Raw genomic sequence first — 11,965 nt, 5'->3', positions numbered from 1 at the left:
GTTTGTTTTCCTTCCTACTTGTCCTATGTGCAAGTCAAGAGGGGATTAATCCTTTAGCTGTTTGTACTCTCATGTCATGCACTCCTCAGAATTCAGTTATTTCCAGTCTTCCTCTTAGTTCTTGATGTTCTGATATTCAGATGAGTCACCACTGCTTTTTTCTTTTTTTTTTTCTTTTGGGTTCTTAGATTGATTTCACATGTGAAATTCATTTCTAATGCCTGTTCTGAATATATTTGTCTACCTTCAATTTGCCTGGCATATTGAATGAAATCCAATTGGATGTGTTTATAAAATGACTTATCTTCCAGGTCTGCAATTCAGCTGAAGGTGTGCAGTGACTGGGAAATTTGTAGCTTGCAAGCTTCAGTTGCTGGAACATACTGAGTCATCAAATGTATATTCCTTTGTATATGCTAAGCAGATTTTGTCTTAGGTATTTAATTGCATCACACAGAGTGTAAGCATTACGATGTTACTTAAATCAGCTAAGTTTAGAGTAATACCAGAACAGCCTTGTTTTACCTATCAGACTACATCTGTTGTCTATTTAGGTATATCTAACTGACAATATCTGGGTTCAGTTCCCTAACGTATAACTTGTATCTGAAAGTGATGTGATAAAGCATAAAATTCCTTGCACAAAATTCAGACATAACATGCAAAGTATTTGTGATGTATTTCTCTTTTAATTTCTGTTCCTCAATACAGTATTTGTCTAGAAGAATGCTTCCTTCAAATTAGTCGTAAAAGCTTGATTCCTCTGTGTAGTATTACATTAGTTTATCTTCCTGATATTTATGAGATTATTATAATTGTTGTTTTAGGCTTCTTTCCAGCATTACCTTGAAAAACAGTTGTGATTGAATGCTGCAAACTAGAATAATCAGCATGTTCACAAGCATTTATAGTATGCTGTGGTAATAGAAAATAAACAGAAATAATTTAGTGCTATGGAAAGTGGTATGCGTTATGACAGTAGCTATGACCAAGTATCTGACAGGAGGAAATGAATATTAAAGTGACTTTTCTGTATTATCAGAGCAGGAATGTTGTTCTACTTATATATTAACACTTCACTCTTCTCTATCAGCCAGCAACGATATACTATTTCTCCTTTCCCCAGAGACTTCCTTCCCTTTCCAGTGCTTTTCTGTGTGTAACAAAGTGCAGTTGCCTTTACAGAAATGGAATCCACGTGGCTTTAACCACTGGGCTTTCTCCAGACTCCTGAGATGAGCATGGATATCCCTTTGCTCTTCATTTCCCTGTGAGTTGTCCTAATCTGTTGCTAGGTTTCAATTATACTTTTCTACATTAGAAATATTTTCATAGGCATGATAGTGGAAGCCAAGACTGACTTCAACATTACAAAGATTGTTTGCATCTAACATAGCCCAGCAGTCCTGATTCATTCAAATAGATGGAAACATTTGTGTTCACCTTGCAAGACAAGTGTAAAGTTGTGCAAGGCTCATTTTATTGAGCTAAGCAGAAGATGATAAAGAGAGCAGAGTACCAGAATGATTTTTTCCAGTATGGTTCTTCTTTTATTTTTGTTTATCACCTGTCTACTTCAAATGCATTCATTACTTCAAAATCTAAAGGGAATGATTCTTTTCGATCACGCTTGTCATTTATATGTTACACTAGAAAATCACTGTCTTTAGTATTCAGAAATCCCATCAATAGAGTTTGTTTTGCTTGTATTCAAAGGTCATATGCTATTTGAAACATTTAAAAGGTTGTCTGGAGAGGTCTATTACAGTGATATGAGACAACTCAGTTTGAAAGGTAGAATGAAAAAATCCAAAAAATCTTATCATCTATTTGGAAAATGTTAAGGGTAAAAGAAAAAAAGTGGGAACAGGGAATTGTAAGTGACTTGTAAAAGTATGTCCTTTGGTATCAGAAATTTCTGGTCGTTCTGTTCTACGGTATAAAGAAAGGCATGCTGTGTTTCAGTTCAAGACTTAAGTATTAAAATGTGTATTACTTCATAATATCTTAACACAGCTAATGATGCAAGTAGTTATCCAGCAATTTCTAATGAAATTCTACTACTTTTTAAAATATAAATTGTATTTATTCTTCTAGAATTCTAGGCTGTATATTATAATCTTTGATAATTAATTTTTCTATCCCATGTTCTTTTTGTGAGATATAGAATATTTTGAATGAACAAAGAACTTGGACATCTTCCTTAAGAAATTTCTTGTAAGGAAATAAGAAATTCATATTATTTATATTTAATGATGATATGAGTGTGACCACATCACACCTACTATAAACTTGAAGATGTACAGCTAAACTAAAATGAAATTATTCAGGAATGAATACATTGATACAATTACTCTCTAATATATAAAAAAAGACTGGATATCTCTTATTGTAAAATCAAATAGGACAGATGTTAAGAGGAAAAAAAGGACATTTTCAGAATATTTCTGTATGATATAGAAGACCCTAGATACAGGTATATTCTGTCATTCTGTTTTCTATTGTCAGGCATCTTAATTTGCTTTTTAAAGCAAATGTTAGCAAAACAGAACCTACTTTCTTTTGTAAGTGTGAGTGTACCATGTATGCACCGGATCCATAAAGTGCATTATATTTTCCAGATCTGTGCAAGCTATCTTTGTTTCCCCTTCTTACTAAAGGGAAGGTTACAGTAGTTTTGCTGATATAGGATTTGATCATGTTGCTGAAAGCTTAAAAGCAAATTTTATCTGATTTGAGCAGAACATAATTTTTGATGTACCTGGTTTCTGCTCTTCTAACCAATTAAGAACATGACTCACAAGGACCCTGTATTGAAATGAATTTACTGCTCATTATGCTCCAGATGCTGAGCTGGTGATCATCTCTCTTTACACTCTGCTTCTCCTCCCTTTTCATGTTGTATAGGCAAAGATTTGCACTGACAATGAGAAGGAAATTGAATTCTGCTGGATTTCGGCAAATCAAAGCAGTCACTTCACAACCCTGGTATATAGGAGCAAAATAATTGCATCATAAACTCTACAAGCTACAGATTTAGTGTGCATTTGTGCATAATACTTGCACCTGATTCTGTTAAGGTGTCAGAAGTTGTTTTACAAGGATTTCTAACATGAATTTCTGCAAGCTGTGTTTGCTGTCATGTCAATCATAATTCTGTTTGACTTTACTGATGTTCTTGGGCTGGTATGTTTAAGATTAATGAGGCATTAACCCTCAATCAAGGAACTACTTGAGAATATTCATTTAATTTCAGTGAATTGTGTAGCTGGATTAATTAATATCATTCGACCTTCGTATTTGCGTGGAAAGACGTATAGCATTTTTTTCTATAAGCAATGTCATAAAATTGAATTGATAGCCTGTCAATTAATAGAAGCTGCATACTGTGCTTGCATGCAGATTTGAGAATATATTTCTGTAGCAATGAGGGAGAACTCAGTCGTTTGGGTGACTTTGAAGCCAAAGGCCATTCTTAAGCTTTTTTCTTTTTGTTTAGAGCATGGTGAATTGGAGGTATTTTGGAAACTGACATAACGCATGCAAAATTCCTCCAGTGTTAATACCTTATTTCGTTTAAAATGTAAATAGGGGTTTGTCAACACTTCTGCCTACGTGGATGTGCAGTTGTGCACAGTTGGCACTATGAGTGCTACGTAGCTAGAGAAATAACGTATTTAAATAAATGAAGATAAATTTAAATATAAGTCAAAGCAAAAGCTTCAAAGATAGAAAATAAAGCTCGTCAGTGTTGTTTCATCATAATTCAAAAGGCTGCTCAGATGTTTTTTTCATTAAATGGCTGCTTCTTGCACAGCTGCTGGCTAACTCCCAACAAGGTGTAAATGTAAATGAGCATTTCTAGTTAAGAAAGTAACAGAGGTAAAGAAACCACAAAGGGCAGAAAAAAAGCTTCTGATAAAAAGGAGATTGTGCCAAAACCAAGTCCTAAGGACACCTGGGGAAATAAATAAAAAAATGTTTGCCCAATTGGTGCTGAATGCTGGCTGTTGAGATCTCAGTGGGTGAATTTTGCATGCTTTGTCTATATGTGGAATTTGATCTTAAACATAAACTAATCAAAATCAATTTGGAAATCAAATTATTTGTGACTTTGATATCCTCTTCTCTGTAGGCTGTGCTGTGGTGCATATGCTCTGTGGGCCATGGGGTCGGAACCTGGCCGCTGTCTGGGCGTGGCCATCACTCTGCATTTCTGCACATTTCTGTTCAGATATTAAAAGGCAATGTACGAGAGGTGGAAGCAGAGGTAAGTGATGCAGAGGTATAGAGCCTTTCCAGGATACATTTAGGAAAGCCAAACCTGACCCAGAGTTGAATCTGGCAAAGGATGGGAAGGACAACAAGGAAGTATATAAGCAGCATTATCATTCACCACTGAATGCAGGATTTTGACATCTCTTGCTTTTTTTTCCTTAGATATTTAACATCCGTGGCAGAAATCAAAGATAAATTATTTAAATATGAATAATGAAAAAAGTGAAATAATAATTTACCTATATATTTATAAGAATGAATAAGCAGTTCATACTCATGATAGGAGATTTAGCTTTTAAAAGACTAAATTGCACATAGCGCATCTTTGTAATTCAATGTGACTGCAAAGTGCATTTATTACTGTGAAAGCGTGTAGAATATATTGTAAGAATGTGACATGAATAAATTTTATCCAACTTTCAGTCATTACTAGAAATATGAACCTTGCTGAAATACTGACAAAAGATACCTTACAAGAAACTATATTGTGATGTAGATTATTTGAAGTAGTACTTTATGTGGCTGTACTTATCTAACGTTTGCCCTTCTGTGTTGTTAGCAAGTTATTCCGTTTCCATCTGCCCATCTTCAAAACAAACGTACATAATCTGTTTTGTAAAGGAGTGAACAAGGGAAAAGCTAATAAGAATGAAGTCCCCAGTTTAGGAGGACCCACCAATTCACAACTTCTTGTTGCCTTTCTCTTTCTGTCTGTCATCCTTCCTTGCCTGCCTTCTCTCCTCCCTTGAGGAACAGGTAGTTCTCATGAACAAAAAGGAATGCCAGTTTTATATGAGAAGAGTGACATGTGGATCTCATGAAAAGGAAGTATTGGGTCAAACTGATCAGATCCTCTGCAGCAAATATTAGTGATTTCGGCTCCTTTTTTCCTCTCTGAACTAATAGCTATCAAATTCCTTTTCTTCGTATCGTACCCCTTTTTCCTCACTAATCTTCCACCGCTGTGGTTTTCTATGTAAATGAAAAAACAAGTTAAACCAGTAAGAATGCTCTATTGGCACACAGATGTTAGAATGGCTGCAAGATATTACAGTAGCTGATGTAATGCGTGATTTAATGAATCTCAGTCTCATTTTAGCCAGCACCTAATCTTATCCTTTAAAAATGTGGCATCATGGAATATTTATCTATGATGCTATATAATTTGAGGCTTAATACATTTTCCAGACCTTCCTCTTTTTGACAGAGGTTAGTGGCTGGATAAGCAGTGTATACTGAAGCTGTCTCAGTTGGCAGCGAAAACCCAACAAAGGTGATTCTTTTGTCATTGATTCTTGGGGAATTTTTATCCAGCTGGATGCCTTCTGCATGGCCACCATAAATTAGTTTTGTGTCACTGCCTCTAACAACCACAATACACTGATAGTCTTTAAGTGATGGTTTCTATGATCTGAGACAAGATATAGCCTTATTTTTCTGCTCTGTTATATTCAAACACAGTCTTTCTATTATTAACGTGCTGTAGGAAAATAAACATAATTTTTAACTCTTCTAAAATTTATAGCAGTATTTTTCCTTGCACCTCATAAATGCAATCCTTACAGGAGGTGTAAGCTGTTAACAAGCAGCTCCAAAGCACAGCACTGCACAAGGCTCTATGAAGAAAATTAGCTCTATTCCAGCAAAAATCAGGACAAGAACCAAAAACTTCAACAAGCCTTGTTCACATCAAACTGTTGTTCGTTTACTGTAGTAAAGCTCCTTTGTTAAAAACATTGGAATTCTTTGATATAGAGGGCTGCTCCGAAAGAAATGCCTCCTATTTTATTTTGTTTGCCCATAATGGTAGAGGTGGATGTTGGTGAGGTGGCAGCAGATATGCTCTTTCCTTTTCACTTCACTTGTAACGCATAGAGCAATGAGAGATCAGGCCTGGTACTATCAGTCTTCACAGCTTTGACAAGAGGCTGGAGAACCTGGCCACAAAAGTTTCCGATATTGATTACCTGTACACGCAGGAAGCAGTAATAACCATTCATAGATACATGAAGTTTTCCAGTTTTTCTGAGCTTTAACATGGAAATTTAAATGTAGGTACTTAGATAACTGGTTATCTACGATAACTGCTTAATTGGTCTGCTAACAAACAACTCTGGAGAAAAACCTCACAAAAAATGTGTACCTTCTACATCCTAAACCAGTTTCATTGACTTTATTGCTGCTTTCTACTTAATTAAATCAATGGTTTTACTGCTGAGTTTCAAATGAAACTGACACAAAGTCCCCAAAAGGTGCAGAAACCAATGGACTCATGAAAGGTCTTCTTTCCTCACACACATTTAAGATGTGTCACATCTGCTTTTCTAAAAAAACTAAATTTTTACACCATCGTGCCCTGAAATTTACCATATTGCATCAAGTGGGAATTTTCCATTACCATTACAGAAGCATAAGCCCAATGTTATACAATAAGGGAAAGAGAAATTATGTTGCAGGTATGTATTGCGACAGTTACAAGGAAAATACGACCTGCCCATCAAGCACATACATTTTTCCCTCTGATGAAAGCTTTTAACTGCGTTTGTGTTACACACACTCACATTCTATGGGTTTATAGAATCCTTTATCTAGGAATCCCTACAGATCAGAGAAAGCAACCTTTTCAGAGAGTGTATTTTATTTATTTATTTATTTTTAAATAGTGATTATGTAATAATGATTATCATACTTTGCAAGTGTCCCTGCAATCAAATAAAAGGTATAGATTGATTCAAGAGCCACTATAAGTATTTTCAAGGGATTAATGTTTACTAAGAAACAAGTGATTGTGCTATAAACTCTCTAGAATTTCCTTTGAAGAGAACCAGACCCCTTGAGAGGCCTTGCTGTGTGGGGTAAATAACTCCCAAGGATGGTACTCCACAAAGAAATAGTATAGGTGATGGTATATTTTAAGTAGTTCTTTATAAACAGCATACAAATAATACGAAAGAAAAGATAGCTCACCTTCAGGATGACAAGGCTCACAGGGGACTCCACATGGGAAGGATCTCCAAGAAGAGATCCTTCCCTGGCTGTGGTCAGCCCTTAAATGGGGTTTGGGAGAGGTGGAGCCAGGCTCCACCCCTTCCACTCACACAGGTATATCACCTCCACCTGTGCCCCCATGGCTGACTTGGTGCTCACCTCAGGTGGCCAGTCAGTGGTTCAGGCTGTGGTTCAGCAGTTCCCATACATGCTGTCACTGCCATGGCAGATTTTTAAAGTCTGTTTCTTCAAGGAGCAAACTGTAACCTAATAATTGTAACCTAACTTTTTCTAAAGTTGTAGCTGCTGAGTTTAGCTCCCACTGACATTAATGCTACTGGTAGTTTTTATTAGCTTATCAGTTGCTCTGATTCTCATTGTAAAATTAATGCAGGTTCATTAACACTTTAATTCGTGATTAAATCTGTGCAGTAGGTTGAAAGGATTGTTTGTTTTTTTTTTTAATTGACCTTATTCTATAAAAGCCATAATTGCTTAATCTGTTGCAATGTTTAAAGCTAGTTCTCCAGTTAACATGTAGTCTTTATTTGCAAAGAGCCAATTTGCACATGTGATTTGTACAACTGTATTAAGCTTCTTTTTCAGATATGCACTGATATGGGATTTTTGATATCCATAGTCTGGCTGTAAATACATACTAGAAAATCTTTGGCATGTATTAAAGTACTGAAGTGACTGACATGTTGTTGTAGTATGACTATCATCACTTCCAGCTGGTTATTTCAATGCCATTCCTACTAAAAAAGTCCTGTCTTTAGTTAGACATATATGGCTGAAACAGAGTTATATAATAGTGTCTGATATGGTATGTGTTTGTGTTGACATTGAAGCACAGGTATCTGAAGGAGAGGTGCAGGTTTCAGATGGGATGATTTTAGATCTTTTATTTTTTTTTTCATCAGTGGGTTATATCCTTACATTGTGCTAATGAAGGGCTGATTCTCATGCCAGTGCTACTGAAAGGAAACTCAAGAAAACTCATTGTAACAGCAATATCAAGATTGGCAGGTACAATGCCATGAGAATATCCACTCAAGAGCATCAGTATGAGAGCAACATAGGAAAAATACTGCCACAGAGGCTGTGAAAAACATTGTCATGGCAGGTCTGGGGACAAATACAGAGCTGCAAGCTGAAGGCAAATAAGATAATTACAGGTAGAAAGGCTTTTTGTACTGCAACCAAAATACTGCCCACCATTGTCAGCCATTGTATCATGAAGGTAAAATATTGTGAAGAGGTTTTTGGTTGTGGAAGGGTTAATAACAGTAAATTAACTTTTTACAATAACCACCTCAAAATATTCAGATTCAAAGGAAAAGAGTTTAAAGCCACATTAGAAATAATGAGCATCCAGTACAGTCTCCTCCCAGATTCCCTCTTAGATGTTCACATTATTATTACTATTGTCCTTCAGTGTACAGATGACTTTCTTGTCTTAACGTTAAAAAAATAACAGAAGGGCATTTGGCAAATAAAATCCTTAAAAGAACAATACAGGAAATTAAGAAATACACAAATGAAAATTTGGACTTTAATCTTCTGGGAAAAAAAACTTTTAAAAAATATCCTATTGCGTTTGGAAAAAATAAATCACTTGCTCTAAAAAGAGCAGTCAAATTTATGAGTCAGTTGTCATTTCCAGTTTTGAAAAGCGTGAATGTAGTATAATGAATGGTGTCTAATAGAAGGCACTGGACAGAGCTCCCCAGCAGCATTCTGTGTTGGTACTGGCTGGTTCATAAATACAAATTACATAACTGTTTTTCTTGAGTTCTCGACAATGATATAATCAACTCTGAATGAAAAAAAAACACCTGAACACCTACTCTCAATTGCTTTCCCAGGAAAACTAAGAGACCTTAGTCTCTTAGGATGGGCAAAGTATTTAATTTTGCATAAAATCTTATCAAATTTGGGTTTATTTTACACTCCTGTGCCATAGATGTGTGTATGTAAGACATAACACATGTACACTTACTTTTTATTACAGACTCTATTAGTGGCCTTCAGTGTCTCTTCCTCTCAAACAACACTGGAGAGAAGTTGTACTGCACTACAAAGGCTGGAAGTGCTATGATAGTAATTGCTTCAAGAATACTATTTGCCTTCTGCCAAGAGAAAGGTAAGGATCAATCTACAAGTCTTCTCTCTCATGTGTATTAAAAAAAATGTTTGAGATTCCGCACATTATCACACTCCATTAATAGTCCCATTAATCTAAGCCACGCTACAAGACATGAAAAACCTAAAATAAAGAGTGGTGTGTCCCTCTTTCTTTCAAGTCTGACTCTGAAGTGCTCCCATCTAACAACAGAAGGTAGAAATTACTCTGTTTAGAAGCTTTCTTTTCTCCTTCAGTCACATAGTCAAAAGTCCCTGATGAGAAGGCTTTCCTAATGATTGAGCAATACCACTCAAAGGTGGTATTTTCAGAGGAATAAATAGTTAGAAATAACTAATATTTGAGGAGTTTTATTAAAAAAAAAAAAAAGTACAAGATCTCCTATGTATCTAGTGTCACATAAAGTTTAGGAAAAGGTTAGACAATTAACTCATATGTGCTGTTTTATACATTTGGATGGAAGAAGGGGCTTTACATTTCTCAACTTATTTCTGACAAGTTCTGAATTCTAGTCAATTATGTATGCAGCCACTTATCCAAAAAAGATTGAGCTGATGGTACAGACTGGGTACACAAATGCTTCCAGAAAGCTTTCAGGTGATAAGATAAAAGTGGATCTTGGACACTGCTGATTTGAAACCAGGACTTGAATTTGCGGCCTATGGTTGGAAGGTGCTGTTTCATCTATTCTTCATCCCTAACTTGTGAATTTTTGCTGTTCATGAACAATTCATGAACTTCTATTTATCTTCAGCAATTGCATTATGAATCGAGGATTTAACTGGAATAAGATAATCCAGGAAATAGTAAATTTCAATTCATTTTTATGAATCTAATATATATTCAGCATAAGAGAGCAGAGATGTGAATACATTAGAGATAAAAATACTAGTAAGAAATGAACTCTTTCTGTAACTTCAGTTTAATTCTCAAAGACATTTAGCCAGCAATGGTGGCAGATCTGACTTTCTGCAGCTCTTGGATTTTCTGGGACTCTCTCCCCTCAGGATTGAGTGAATACATTTCTGTGGATTTTTGCTCTGTGATTTCTTATTTATAGTGAGCTATTTTGCAGCTTGATTCTATTTCTAGAGCAATATGGATCCACAGCTAAATGTTTTGGAAAATATTTCATTATTTCCAGGGGATTTCTTTCTCTCTCTTGTCTAAAAAAAAATAGCTTCTACATATTTGTTGCTGATAAAGTTGTTTTAAATCTTTTCTCTGCTTTCAAGCATAGAATCCAGCATGATGGTAGGTAAGTGGTTGTCAGTTATGCTAGTCCACTCTCCAGGGTTTGCTGTCATTGATTGTAGAGTAATGCCGAAGCCCTATTGCTAGGCTGAGGGCAGGTGATAATTTTAAGATCCAGTGCATCATGAACTACAAAGGCTAGCTAGAAAATGATGCTTTGAAGCACTGAGTCAAGCCATTTTCCAAAAGATTTTTTTAAATTCTGTCTTTGAGGTCAAATATTTACGTAAGATCTTTTATTTAAGTTTTTTTTTATATTTAAATTCAAATGTCTTTAAATATCTTTAAATAAGAATTTTAAGCTTGGCATATATGTATTGATGTATTAGCTCCCCAGATAGAGGTGAAGAAGTCAGAGCATGTGATGAAAAATGTAGCACATTCTGAAGATTTCATAGATGACAAGTTGTTGGTCTGTCAGGCTACTATTTATGGTATTCATGATAAGAACTACAAAACACTTGCAATGTATACTTTGCTTAAAAAAGAGTATATTCCTTGAACCAGTAACAGCATAAGGCTAATACTGGATTCTGTGTGTTTACAGGTAAGTGGTCTAGTAGCTTTTGGATTATTACAGAGAAAGCCAGGGAAGAAAATCTTTTGAGAGCTACAGAGAAAGGGGAAGTCACCTTTGGAATTGCCATCAGCAGAAGCAAGATGAGGATGGAATTGAACGAAAATTTCCTGGGCATGCTTCCTCCCTTAGAAATACGTCAAACTAAAAAAACAACAACAAAGAAACCCTAAAACTAAAAAAATCCAAACCATAAATAAATAGGAAATAAATAATGCTTAAATCATTGCTTTTAATAATTATTTTCAACATCTCTGTAGCCCTGCTGACACATAAATGGACGTGGAAAGGGAAACACAGAACTCATGTGCTAATGTTTAACCTGTGAACCAATCCATCCACATAGGATAACAAAAATGCACACACAAACCTGTAATTTTCCTACAAGAAAGATCATTTAAATCAGCTCGACCTTTTTCCATATATAAAGCAAATAATCTGTCAGCCTTATCTAAAGTCTCCAATCTCAAGACTATTAAAATAAAGATCAGAGATAAAGCTCAATACTTGCTGATGGGTTGGGCATGCCGTTGTTTCTTCAAGATGTACGAAGGGAAATTTGACATATGCCATAAGAAGGGAGAGAAAAAATGTTATTTCAGAATAACATAATAAATGGATAAATGAAAATTAATATGTTATCAGAGACAAATAAATTGGACATCTTCTCATTTACAGATATTTAAAAATAAGCACATCAAGATACTGCTATGAGGGCATTA

This window comes from Cyrtonyx montezumae, unplaced genomic scaffold (assembly GCF_038088225.1).
Source record: "Cyrtonyx montezumae isolate F1298 unplaced genomic scaffold, pur_monq_1.0 scaffold_16, whole genome shotgun sequence".
Lineage (NCBI taxonomy): Eukaryota > Metazoa > Chordata > Aves > Galliformes > Odontophoridae > Cyrtonyx > Cyrtonyx montezumae.
Note: the sequence above shows the minus strand (reverse complement) of the source record.